Source organism: Nyctereutes procyonoides, unplaced genomic scaffold (genome assembly GCF_905146905.1).
Source record: "Nyctereutes procyonoides isolate TBG_1078 unplaced genomic scaffold, NYPRO_anot_genome, whole genome shotgun sequence".
NCBI classification, from domain to species: Eukaryota; Metazoa; Chordata; class Mammalia; order Carnivora; family Canidae; genus Nyctereutes; species Nyctereutes procyonoides.
The window spans coordinates 8717019-8729623 of NW_026575034.1; the positions used below are offsets into that span (position 1 = coordinate 8717019).

Consider the following 12605-nt stretch of genomic DNA (forward strand, 5'->3'; position numbering starts at 1 on the left):
ATCCTACGCCAGCACAAGGAGAAAAAAACCATTTACATCAAGATGCAGTGACTTTGCCAGAGGCTAAGACTTTCTATTTCAAATGTCCTTTCAAGGAGAATTCAGGGGAAGCTCTTCAAAACACAATCTGTTGCACCATTAAGTAAGGCAGTTAATTTTGATTTTAGCAAAGCCCATCCAGCCATATAAACTAGAACTTTTCAACTGCAGGGATCTTGTCAAAGGACAAACGAATTCATTTTGGCATTCATTTCCCTGCTGGATTTTCACTGCTAGTGAAACAACACACACAGTTAGGCAATTACACGCACCCAGGCGTGTAGATGAGGCCCACATGTACACAGCCTTCGCTTTCTGTGGAGGCGCAGGGCAGGGCCTAGAGAGTATTCCACAGACGAATGCCCAGACGTGCCGCAGCCTCCAACCCTGTAATATCCCAGCACAATGTGGTTTTGTCAAAAATGAAAACCAACAGCGGTGGGAAGGCCCTGGAGAGATGGGACTGGATGTGTCACCCTGGCCTGCCAACTGCTGCAGGGAATTCTGATTTTGTTTAGGGCAAAGAGGAGGGAAAAGGCAAGGATAAATCAAATCCTCTGCCCTCCCAAATGCACAGAGAACTGAAGAGCCAGGTAGCTGAATGCTGCTAATCTGACTGTGATCAAGCTTCATTTCAATTATTTCATTCACTGTGTGTGAGAGCAGCTGGGGCGTGGGTGGGGAGTGGGTAAAAATGGTGAGGAAATGGGGAATGTACATCTTTTCCCAGACATTTGTAAAAACACATATCCAATCATATATTTTAAAAATAATATTCTTAAAAATTAATTGTTTTATGTCCTCTCACTAGGAGACAGCATAACATTGGAGATAGTTGTCACTACAGCAGGCTCACACTCAAGGATCTAATTTATTTATCTATTTATTTAAAAAGATTTTTTAATTTATTCATTCATGAGAGAGAGAGAGAGAGAGAGAGAGAGAGAGAGAGGCTGAGACACAGGAGGAGGGAGAAGCAGGCTCCATGCAGGGAGCCCAATGTGGGACTCGATCCCAGGTCTCCAGGATCATGCCCTGGGCCAAAGGCAGGCGCTAAACTGCTGAGCCACCCAGGGATCCCCCTCAAGGATCTAATTTAAAATATTTATTTCTATGAGCAGCCCAGGTGGCTCGTGGTTTAGTGCCGCCTTCAGCCCAGGGTGTGATCCTGGAGACCCAGGATCGAGTCCCACGCCAGGCTCCCTGCATGGGGCCTGCTTCTCTGTCTGCCTGTGTCTGTTCCCCTCTCTCTGTGTGTGTCTCTCATGAATAAATAAATAAAAATCTTTAAAAATAATAAATAAAATATTTATTTCTAAATTATTACCCACTGATTCCAATAGTCTCATTTACAAAAAGCTCCCTATATATTTTTAAATAAGCTTCTATGCTCAATGAAAAACAGAATTTTGGTTTGACCCACATTTGCGTAGGAACCGGCTACTGACTACATTAACACAGACTGCCTTCAAGTCAATCCCTTACAAAGGCATCATTACAGGTGAAACAGTCACTGGTGTGTCCACCTGAGTCGCTGGCCCTTGTCCAGCAGTGATTAGAAGGCTTGTGCTCAGGACGGCAGGGTTGGAGGTGAGGAAGTGATGGCCGCCTGCCACCTTTGGGAGCTTTAGCAAGGCTCACACTGGGTAGAGATGAAAGGACTTGCCTGAGGTCACAAGGAGAGGAAGCAACAGATCCAGGGACTGGATCTTCCAGCACCAACACTGTAAGGTTCCTTCTCCTTGGGGAAATAAATAATTGATGCTGGAGCCTAATGATGTGCTGGTCATATCCTAATGTTTGCCTCCTGGGGTCCTGACTAAGCCAACAAGCAAATCAACAATTTCTACATTATCCTCTCGAGTTCTGCAGTGATGGGTGCAGGGGCTCTGCCTCCAGCTTCCACGGCCTTCCTAGAGGCCCCCGGATGGAGCCTGGGCTAATACGTAAGGTGTGTGGAAAATGTTTCCTTTTCTAGGCTGGGGCTCTCTGGGCTGGCCCAGGAGCATAGGAACAAGCAATAGGGCTCTCTTGTCACAGAGACGTGGGTTTGGGCACCTGAGAGGCTCGGTTGGTTAAGCATCTGCCTTCGGCTCAGGTCATGATCTCAAGGTCCTGGGATCGAGCCCTGCATCGGGCTCCTTGCTCAGTAGAGAGTCTGCTGCTCCTTCTCTCTCTCTCCCTGCTTATGCTTGCGTGCTCTCTCTCTCTGTCAAATAAATAAAATCTAAAAAAATAAAAAATAAGAGAGCGAGCAATAGAGACCTGGGTTCAAATGTCTCCTCTGCCCCTGGCCAGCTGGGGGACCCTGTGTGCATCATTATTAATAAGAACTAATGATTATGGAGGCTGAGTACTGTGCTAAGTGCTTCCCATAAGTCATGACACGGTATCTTCAAGGCTCTCATCAAGTGTATTGTATTATCTGTTTTTCAGAGGAGGAAAATGAGATTGTGGTCAAGATCACAGTGCAGGTAGGTGGGTTCAAATTCCGGCTTTGTCACACTTTGGTGTGTAATTCGTTTGAGTTTCATTTCCTCAGCTACAAGATGGGTGAAACTATTGATTAACCTCACAGGGCTACGGTGGGTTAAGGGCGCCAGCGCATACAAAGCCCAGTGCCTGGTGTGTCTGGAGCACTTCAAGCTTATTAGCTGCTGTGATTATCAACAGCAGCGACTGCCCGTATCATGGAGTAGTGACCACACATCCCCTTCTTACTTCTTAATTGCACAGCTGTTAGGTACCAGGCTCTGTACCAGGCTCGGGGTTACAGAAGTGGAAAGACCTAGATCCTGCCCTTGGGGAAGCTCAAAATCTACAAGGGACTCTGACATTGAAAAGATAATTCTACTACTACATGGAGAGTGGTATTATGGATGGATATAGGATAGGCTCAGAGCACACCAGGGGAGGAATCACAGAGGAGCTATATAAGCTGGCCCTTGAAGGGTGCATAGGCGTTTGCCAGCCACAGGACGAGGATCCATCTGGGCACATGCACAAAAGCAGAGAGAAATGGAGAGGCGGGTTCAGTTAGGAGAATGGCAAGTAGGTCACTGTGGCTGGAGCATCAGGAATAGACCGGAGCCGGGCAGCATGTGAACTGGGGCTCAGTCAGGGTGCGTTGTGACCTGTGGCTTCGAGCCAAGGAAGCAATGAAGGTACTGAGCAGATGACTCGCAGGCTCTGGCTTCTGTGTCCCAGAGAACATGGGCTCTTCACAACTTCTACCATTCAATGCTCCAGTTTGGGTGAGCATTTTCTCATCAGTACTCCCTTCTACAGACTTCTCAAAATGCTCCTCCTGTCTGAATCCTGTCTGCGTCATCGCAGACCTTTGGGGTAATGACCAGGCTTGCAGGGTAGACTCACCATCCCTCAGGCCAAGAGAGACCTGTGAACACCACATGCCTATTAGGAGGAACTTTCTAGACAAAGTAGGTGCAGTCTACGTAACTGACACTACCTACGAAAGCGCTTTGGAATCTAATAGAACCTGTTAGAACAAATACACCGGATCTTGAATCCAAAGTTTAGTCAATAGATCTCTTCTTGAAACATAACGAGACAACAACGTGGAACAAGCGAAAGTGGCTTTGTGAATCACCTTCGGAAGGAGGGCACGGCTCCTCATTCCCCTAGTTCACAGTTCAACACAACCTGAGTAAGTAACACAGACTGACTTCCACTAATCGTGAAAGAAATCACCTTCTGTCAAGGACTGGGGGAGGGGAGAGTGGACAGGAAGGGGAAGAAATATGTACTGACCTGATCTGGCTCAGTGCATTTCTAACGGAGCATGGCGTGAAAAGGCAAAACAAAACTACAACAGAAACACCCCGATGTAAGAAATGAAAGTAGTACAAAACGGGGCGGGGGGGGTAATCCAGCCTAGGTGATTATTTTTTCTTCAAAGACGTGTCAACCGGGATCCCTGGGTGGCTCAGCGGTTTGGCTCCTGCCTTCGGCCCGGGGCGTGATCCTGGAGTCCTGGGATCGAGTCCCACATCAGGCTCCCTGCATGGGACCTGCTTCTCCCTTTGCCTCTCTGTCTCTCTCTGTGTCTCTCATGAATAAATAAATAAAATCTTAAAAAAAAAAAGACGTGTCAACCTGCCTATGTGTTTTGGATGCACTTTTAAGTGGAAGATTGCAAAAAAATAAAAATAAAAAAAGAATGGAAGATTGTAAAGAAAATGGAATAAAAGAAAAAATATATATTCACAGACATTTACAATTCCTTGCCAATACCAATAAAGCTATGTGAGCGTGTGTGCAACACACACTTTGTTGCATATGGATAAAGGAAAATGATGCGGGCTGATGTAAAGTCCCTGCAGATGAGCATCTCACCAGGGTCCAGGACCCCCAGAGCACAGGCTTTCACAGCGCCCCTCTGCTCCACAGCAATGCAGCACCACGTGTACTCTCGGGGTTTATTAGCATGTAAGTTGAGTTTCTGGACAAACCTGTAAAAGGATGCCTTTAGTGTAGGGCCTCCTAGAAGTCAGATGAATAAACCTCACTCGGGGTCACACGAGGACAAACCAGTCTAACAGAGCTGCCCATGCCCTTTTGAAGAAAGCCAATCTCTAGGACAGAAAAAAAGCTGTTGCATTTGACTTAAGGGGAGAGGAGAATGCATTTGCAATGCAAAAATAGGATTTTTGGGGGGATGGGGGAGTGAGCTTAATTTTTTTCAGCGCTATTTGTAAAAACTGTAGTACTAAAATTTAAGCAGACTTAAGATTCTACTGAAGAAACATTCGGAAACCACTCTGCCCTCAAAGTTTTTAGGCACCAAAGCTGAGGCAAATGTGGTTTACTTCATTTATCCACTACCACCCTACTCTTACCCTCCACCCCAAATGGCAACTACAGAGACATGTTGACTCTAACACCTTCCTCATGACATATCTTTAATATTTTATTTTTTCAATTTTTTAAAGATTTTTACATATTTAAGTCATCTCTACACCTAACGTGGGGCTCAAACTTACAACGCTGAGATCAAGAGTTGCATGCTCTACTGACCAAGCTAGCCAGGAACCCCTATCTTTAATATTTTATTAAGATTTTATTTATTTGACAGAGAGAAGAGAAGAGAGAGAGCACAAGCAGCGGCAGGCAGAGAGGGAGAAGCGCACTCCCCTTGGAGCAGGGAGCCTGACATGGGACCCTGGGACCATGACCCAAGCCCAGGGCAGATGATTAACCAACTGAGCCACCCAGATGCCCCTATCTTTAATATTTCAAAATCAAATAAGTGAGCTCTAATCAAAGCACATGGTGCAGCTTCTCTATCATGGGTCATCTTAAACTACGCACAAGGAAACAAAGCCAACAGCTGCCTCTGGAGAAAGTCTAAGGTTTGCATGTCTTTCTCAGGGTTCCCTATAATGACAGAACTTTAGCTATAAACAATCTGGACTAGACAATGCAAGTAATCAAGATGCATTTCTTTGGCTTTCGTGGCTTTTGGGGAACTCCTCCAATGACTCTGTTAGCACAAGTAGAGGGGAGATGTGGGCCCAGAGAACGGTTTCCTACCTTTCTGCTGGATGCGGAGTCGGGGTTACCTTTTAGCACCGTTCCCCACTGTGCCGCACACCTGCGGGCTCCTCAGGACATCACCAAGATGGTATATTGATCTTTTTTAGGAGGATGTGGGAGTTCACTTCTCGTCTCTAGCACAATCTTCCCCTATTTCATTCAAGCCTGGAGCAGCTACCCGAGGCCATAGCACGAGCCACCTCAGCTCAGCAGCACAGAACACGACCCTGAGCCACCAACTGGGAATACCTGCAGCTCAATGGGCACTGGCCCCTTCCTGGCTCGTCTGCATTTCACTTCCATTGCACCCAGTCCTGGCTGTAAGGCGAGCCGGACGACAGTATTATATGCTGGCTGGTGAGGACTCTCTGATCCTGGTGCGGCAGGAAGTCCTGCCTGCTGCAGAAGTGAGTCGGGCTCCGGAGGAGGCTAGTCTAGTCACCAGAGCAGGCCTCTCTGGGGACTACCAGGGAGACGTTGCTAAGCTAGTCAGACAAGAACTCAGCTTCAGCAGGCTATGGGGAAGGAGCAGGAAAAGGCAGGCCTGAGCAAAGGAGGAGACAAAGGGTCCCAGGGGTCCCCTTGAAGCCTCACCAGGAAATATGGGTACCAGAGTCTTTATCTCCTAAAGCTAGGTGCTACGAAGCTGCATGAAGGGAACAGAAGGCCCACACTGTGGAGGCTCCTGCAACAAAACTCAACCCGTGACTCACCCTACCTGCTGCTCCTAATAGGGGCCGTGGACCAGCAGCTTCAGAGTCACCCGGCAACTTTTTAGAACTGCGGTATCCCAGACCTCTTGAATCAGACTCTAGTTCAGGAAGATGCTCAGGTGGCTCTAACGCACATTACAGAGGGGGAGCCCTGGTCTCAGGCAGTGGGCCCTGCGGTGAGGAACATAAGGCGACCCATATGAGCAAAAACTAAAGGGCTTCTATTTGTATGCATTCCTTATCGTGTCCCTCCTAATTCCTATGTTTTGTGCAGGTTTTATAGTGTATGCAAGATTTCAGTGACGTGTTTCAATAAAAACAAGCACAAGGTCTAATGCAGGAAAAAGCTCTTCTTTTACACAATTAAGGACAATCTAGAGAACACTCTCTTGCTAAAGCAGAGATTCTGGGCAGCCCAGGTGGCTCAGCAGTTTAGTGCCATCAGCCCAGGGCGTGATCCTGGAGACCTCGGATCAAGTCCCATGTCAGGCTCCCTGCATGGAGCCCTCTTCTCCCTCTGCCTGTGTCTCTGCCTCTCTCTCTGTGTGTGTCTCTCATGAATAAATAAAATCTATTTAAAAAAAATAAAGCAGAGATTCCTAAATCTTCTTACATCATGCATGCCATCTCACACCGTGTATTCAGTGGGGCCCAGCTCAAAGGTCCCTGCCAGGTCCCATGCGATCAGTCCCTTGGAGTCAGGGCAGAAGGGGACCCTGGCTGAGTCAGCCCCTTCAGCATATCCTGCAAGTGTTCACACAGCGAGACTTCTGCTTGTGCTCGCCAAAAATGGACTCAGCCGCAGCACACGGCATGGCTGTAATGCACACGTCACCCTGAATTTTAGCACACAGACTCGAGCTCACCACTGCATAGGGCTAGTGCTTGCTCTCACCAAACTCCTAGCAGGAGTGATCGATCAAGTGGGAAAATTCTTGCAGGATGAAGAAACATGCTGCCAAGATCCTTGCATCTTCTGTAAAATGCAATGTGAATATTCACAAGTTTGACAAAATTACATCTCATGTGCATTTTCAGAGTATTTTGGGTTAGCTTACTTAGGATGCAAAAAGTCCATAATTTGCTAATAAAATACATTCGATCCCACAGCGAGCTGGGGATTGTAACGGTGGATTTGTCACCCATATGTAAAGTTTTCACTATAATCCCTCACTATGCTTGCTTAAAATGGGGGTTGGCAGGGCATCTTTCTGAAGAAAGGCTCCACACTTTGGAAATCTGACAGTCCCTGCCTGTGTCTGGAATCTGGTCTGGCCTGAGTTATCTTTATTGTGTGGTTCAACTGTCAGGGTGGGATTGTAACAAGTATCTCTAGCATTGGCAGGTAGCTTTTTGTCCACCTACTGAAAGATGACACACACTCTCACACACAGGACACAGTTCTCTAGACAAAGCCCCTTTAAGCTCTTTCTTGGAATGAAACAGATGGTGAGAGGAGACTGACTTATAATTCAGGAATTCTCCGACCTTAAAATCCACCTAAATCACCTGGGGAACCAAAAATAGTGGAGATTCCAAGGCCTTAGCTTCACAAATGCAGGATGTCAATTCTGGGACTGAAACCTTGCATTTTTAAATAGACTTTTTTTTTTTTAAAAAAGAGCATTTTGTGGTTTACAGAGAACTTGCACAGAAAGCACAGTCCCCATACATCCCCTTTCCCTATTACTGACGCTCTGTATTAGTGTGGTCTGCTTGGTACAACTGAGGCACCAATATGGATGTACTATTACTAACCAAACTCCAGGGTTCACCTCAGGTCCACTCCATGCTGCACGGCTCTATAGGTTTTGGCAAGTGCATAATTATCATGTTTCCTGCATTACAGTATCATACGGAATAGTGTTACTGTCTCCCAAGTGCCCTGTGTTACCCCTATCCATCCCTCCCCCCAAGCCTGCATTTTTAACAGATATGTAAGTAATTCTCTAGCAGGTAGTCAGGGTCATACAGTGAGAAATGCTGCCTTAAATCCTGAGGCTTGGAGGGAGGAGCTGTGAGCTAGATGGGCCTCAGTTTCCCTAAGAGAGCGTCGCCGCAATGTGACTATAATATAATGATAACTTACATTTCAAATCCTCTTAATAACTAGTCTTGGCCCTCAATACTAAGGGGACAGTGTCCATGTTCATAGCACCTGATCCCTGGTGCGCACTCCGTCTCGGATCAAAGCTTGGTAAGAGCTGTCAGAACTTGAAGCCTCTACTAAAGTACTAATTAACTCATGGCCTTGGACTTAGAGGTCTGCAGACCTCAGAATTTTGTAACTGTGGAAGCCCAGGCTAGGAGGGGGAGGGAGGGGGAGGAAGGGGGCGGCGTCAGGCATGTGAGTACAGAGGACCACGGGCAATACGCAGGTGGCTCACTGGAGGTGCCGTAATTCCATGCCCCTACCCTGGAAAAGCCTTCTGCTTTGCCTAGAGGATCCTTCCTCCCAGGCACTTCTTGTATGTTGGGGGCAGCATGTCTGTGAATCCTCTGGATGCTGCTACACCTTATCATCCTTGTGATTTTTCTTTCTTTCCTTTTTTTTTTTTTTTTAAGATTTATTTATTTGAGAGAGAGAATGAGCACATGTGACCAGGGGAAGGGGAAGAGGGAGAGAATCTCAGGCAGACAGACCCCCAGTTGAGTGTGGAACCTGACATGGGGCTTGATCTCGTGACCCTGGGATCATAACCTGAGGTGAAATTAAAGAGCCAGATGCTCAACCGACTGAGCCACCTTGGTGCCCCCTCATTCTTGGGATTTCCGATAGGACTCCCGAACCCCGAAGTGCTCTATGACACAAGCTCACCTTACACGTTAGGTCAGAGGAACTCATGTAGACATTCAGGATGGCGGGACCCCTTCTGAAGAGGACTGGAACCCCAGGGTGGAATCAGACATCCAATGTCTCTCTTCTGGTTTCACGAGTCAGCCCCAGGTAATAACCACAGTCATTACCAGCCCAGGGAGAGGCCAGCTGGTGCTTTGGTTCAGGTTCGTGCAAGTTTTGCCCTGTCTTATTGAGACTACGGCTGAAAGCAACGTCAGGGAGTGCGAGAATAGATGGAGGAAGAAGGTAACCAACTTGCCAGTGGGAGGAAGACCCCTGCTGCAGCATAAGGCATGATGCAGCTCTGGGAAACGCCACCCAACATCTGCAAACAACCTGGATTCTGGAAGCACGTGAGGTTTGCAGGAAGCACTGCTGTCGAGTCACATGCAGGCTGTTGCTCTAGAGACAGCCCCCACTTTGAGGTGTGGCCATTTGTAAGACCCATTTACGCAGCCTCTACCGTGAAGTGGGCACTGGCCTGGGTGCGAGGGATGCAAGAATCAGACTTAGTCCTTGGACCCCAAAAGGCTTGGTGCAGATGTGCTAAGTTTGCATGGGGTTCAGCAAAGGCCAGAGCTGGAGGGGGCTGAAAAGGCTTCTTAGAGCAAGAAATATGCAAGTGGCATCCCAAAGGATGAGAAGGGATTTGCCAGGCAGCCTTGAGTCGGGGCAAGGAAATTAGTTCACAGAGATACACATGTGCAAAGTACAAAGGATCTAAAAAGGTACAGGGAATTCATTGTGTGGCTTAGATGTTAAAGTTCTATCAGGTAGCATTTTCATTAAAAAAAAAAAAATCATTTGGGGTAGCCCGGGTCGCTCAGCAGTTTTGTGCCACCTTCAGCTCAGGGCGTGATCCTTGAGACCCCAGATTGAGTCCCACGTCAGGCTCCCTGCAGGGAGCCTACTTCTCCCTTTGCCTGCGTCTCTGCTTCTCCCTCTCCCTCTGTCTCTCATGAATAAGTAAATAAAGTCTCTAAAAAAAAAATCATTTGGGATGCCTGCATGGCTTAGTAGTTGAGTGTCTGCCTTTGGCTCAGGTTATGATCCTGGGGTCCTGGGATTAAGTCCTGCATCGGGCTCCACGCCTCTGCCTATGTCTCTCTGCCTTTCTATGTCTCTCATGAATAAATAAATGAAATCTTAAAAAGAAAAAAATCATTACTCTAGGAGCCCCTGGGTGGCTCAGTCGGTTAAGCATGTGACTATTGATTTCGGCTTAGGCCGTGATCTCAAGGTCATGAGATGGAGCCCCATGTCTGGCTCTGCACTGAGTGTGGAGCCCGCTTACGAGTCTCTCTCTCCCCCTCTGCCTCTGGTCCTCCTTGCTCCTCTCTCTCTCTCCCCCTCAAAAAAAAAAAAAAAATCATTCCGGGCACTCATTCTAGATGGGATTCAGTAAATGTATTCCCATTCAAAGAAACAGATATGCAGGTTCTCTGGCCTTTAAGGGTAGGAATTAAGCCCAAACTGGGTGACCGCAGGGTGCTCAAGTTACCTGCCACTAAATCCAGTGAGACCAGGAGACACAACAGCTGACACACAGATGCCTGGCCCCGTTCACTCTTCCATGTGCCCGCATGCCCTGGGTGACCTTCAGACACGGCACCCAGGCGTCCCGGAACCCTGTGGGAGTGGGTGCATCTCGGGGGCAGGGTGGGAGTTTGAAAGTGCATATTTAATGTTACAGATTCACCATTTTACATGAATAAAAAAAAAAATCACTGTTTTTTTTTTTGTTTGTTTTGTTTTTTGTTTTTTGTAAATTATGTAGGTAAAATTTGACAAAATCCTGGCTGGGGGGGACGGGCGGTGTCAGTGGGTCAGTCAGTTAAGTATCTCTCAGTTTTGGCTCAAATCTTGATAAGGGTGGTAAGATGGGGCCCCATGTCGGGCTCCACCCTCAGCAGGGAGCCTGCACGTGATGGTCTTCCTTTCCCTCTGCGCCTCTCCCTGCACCCGCAGCCCCCTCTGTACACTCTCTCTCTCTCTCTCAAATAAATAAATAAATCTTAAAAAAAAAAATCCTGGTTGGTGTGGAGCTGTTAAAGATACAATTATTCTCAAAAGTCACACCTATTCTTACACTTGCTACACCTCAAAAAAATCAGTGTGAGGTCTTTATGCTACTCAGTAAGGGATTAAAGATTTTATTTATTTATTCAAGAGAGACAGAGAGGGAGGGAAGCAGACTCCATGCAGGGAGCCCAACGCAGGACTCGATCCCAGGTCCCCAGGATCAGGCCCTGGGCTGAAGGTGGCCCTAAACCGCTGAGCCACCCGGGCTGCCCCTCAATAAGGGATTGAAACAAACTTTCCAAAGTTTGGAAAACAGTGAGTTCAAATGTGTGAGCACGAGAACCAGCCATTTTCCCTCCTAGAGCTCTGACTCTGAACTAATACCTAAGCAGCAGGCCCCAGCCTACTAAGAGGCTCTCCAAAAACGTGTCGCACCTCCACGGATGGGGCACAAGCTCTCTTCCCGCGGAGGGCAGGGGCTGTGGCTGGGAGTGCAGAGGGGCACAAGCGGGCCACATCGGCCGACCTCACACCTGCCACTTTGGGGCCCCAACACCCTCAAAGAGCTGCACTGCATCATCCTGGTAAAATAAGCCATGGTAGAAATTCTGAAGATCTTAAAAATACAACAAAATGCCCAAGTGAAAAGGCATTCTACGCAAACCAGTGACCAGTAGAAAACAGCCCAGCCACAGGCTGGGCACATCTGGAGAAACACCCGAGTTCTTAGGTGAACTGGAGAAAAATCCCCTTTTTCTGCCAAGGCTGGTAAAAGTGTGTCCTACTCCAAGGAGTGCCTGTGGGGGCTGGCGTGGTACAGACTCCTACGAAACACAGGTGACGCGCTCCGCAGCGCGGGAGCATCGTGCCCACCTGTCCTGACTTGGGGCGTCCTCAGGCCCCGGGCTCTGTGTCGCCACGCACGTTAGTGCCCAACCACAGAATGCCTCCGGAGACCATGTCCCCCATCCAGGAAAAGGTCGTAGCTCTCAAACTTCACCTTCAGTGCAACTGGGCATTACGCAAAACACCCACAATACGCAGGCTCCCGGGACGACAGAATATTGGATCTGGGGGGAGATCCAATATTGGATCTCAAGATATTCTCAAAGATAAATGACTTGATCTGATGATTTGTCTGATGCAGGACTGAGATTCACGAGTTTAAGGGATGTGCTCAGGGACACGCAGCTAGAGCGCAGACGCTGATGTGGTTTCATTCTAATGTGTCTTTGTGTTCAATCAATTCACTGGGCTCAACAGATCTATCTTTTATGATAAAATAGAAGTTTCGCTCCTTTATTTTACATTTTAGTATAACTGCTTATCCATCTCCTGGTGCTCCAGCCTCTCGCCAACCAAGTTCAATAAAGGTAAGATCATTGTTGTTGTCATTATTATTTTAGGATCAGTATTTTTGCTTCGATATCCTAGTC

The 12605-nt window shown here is 47.6% G+C and overlaps 1 protein-coding gene across 8 annotated transcripts in view; it reads right to left on the reverse strand.

The window, feature by feature from the left end:
- NAV2 (neuron navigator 2) overlaps window positions 1-12605 on the reverse strand; it is a 724598-nt gene that overhangs the window by 132734 nt on the left and 579259 nt on the right. The window contains exon 1 of one of the 8 annotated variants that reach the window (XM_055317514.1): window positions 9127-9809. The exons of the other annotated variants lie outside the window; for them this stretch is intronic. The gene's annotated coding sequence lies outside the window, so the exon portion shown is untranslated. Of the gene's footprint in view, window positions 1-9126; window positions 9810-12605 lie in introns of those variants that run through there. 8 annotated transcript variants of the gene reach the window in all.